This window comes from Chinchilla lanigera, unplaced genomic scaffold (assembly GCF_000276665.1).
Source record: "Chinchilla lanigera isolate Chin_1 unplaced genomic scaffold, ChiLan1.0 scaffold00183, whole genome shotgun sequence".
In the NCBI taxonomy this organism is placed as follows: domain Eukaryota; kingdom Metazoa; phylum Chordata; class Mammalia; order Rodentia; family Chinchillidae; genus Chinchilla; species Chinchilla lanigera.
The window spans coordinates 229,819-231,004 of record NW_004955584.1 but is presented as its reverse complement, the minus strand read 5'-3'; positions in this window follow the sequence as shown (position 1 = coordinate 231,004).

The window sequence follows — 1,186 nt, the reverse complement described above, 5'->3', positions numbered from 1 at the left end:
TGGTACCGGAAGAAAAACAGAAAAAAAAAAAAAAAAAGAAAAGAAACAATCGGATCTGAATAGCAAACACCTTAGAACCTACAAATGGAGCCATTATGTTTTCACAGCCATGGATATCCTAATACTCAAATCCTAATGGAATGTTAAGAAACCACAGTTACATATTTTTACCCAAAAATTTAGAAATCAAAACCATACATAACATAGCTACATGACTATCATGGTAACATTTTGTAACATACTTAAATTGTCATTTTGACATAACATGACCTTTTTCACCAGTTATCTCGATCTAATCCACAAGAAACTTTGCTCTAATGTGTTCTCCTTTCATGGGATACACATCACAAGTTTTTGTGAAAGGCAGAGGTCTGAATCTGAAGGAGAGTCTTAGCACAATAAACAGTCTTTGCTGGACATTGTGGGAGACCTCGAGATCCAGAATCATGAATATACTAAATACACCACAAGATTAACACTAGTGAATTACCGTACACATGTGAAAACCTTTGCTCAAATGTAGTCGTATACCAAGAGCACCCTTTAGGAGAAAACCTTATTGTCATTTTTACTGAAAACCTTTCTTTTGACCAAATGACCCAATTCTTCGGGTGTCTCCCAAGACACTGTGGAGATCCCCGGGGGCTCCATATTAATGAACAAAGGTTGGCCACTCCTCTATTCACCAACTGGAGTCCTACCTTAATAATTTCTCCTCATCCTAAGGACTGTGGTTAAATATCCTAATTTTGATGTCATTTAAACCAGCTGGTAATTCAGGTGAAAGAATCTATAACCCAATCATATTATGAACAAATGATAAAAGAAAAATTATTGAGCTCAAAATAAAGGAGAACAGCTGTTCACAGAATGACAGACAACACGCAAACCAGTACACAGAACAAACAAACGTCTTTACAAAATCAGAGTGCCCTCATGTATATTTTTGACCAAATTGAATTATAGTAAGTCTTTCACAATTTTAGAAATTTTAATTTAAATGGACTGTCAGATTTTGTTGTCAATTAGTAGAGATCTCTTAGAAAATATTTGCAAGGAGTGGAATCTTTTATCTATAGTGAATGTCTATATTTGTATTTCATCCTCTTAAGAATACTGGTAGCTTTCAGCTCAGTATCCCTATATACTTTATTACCTATTTAGATCTTAGATTTCCATGTTGTCA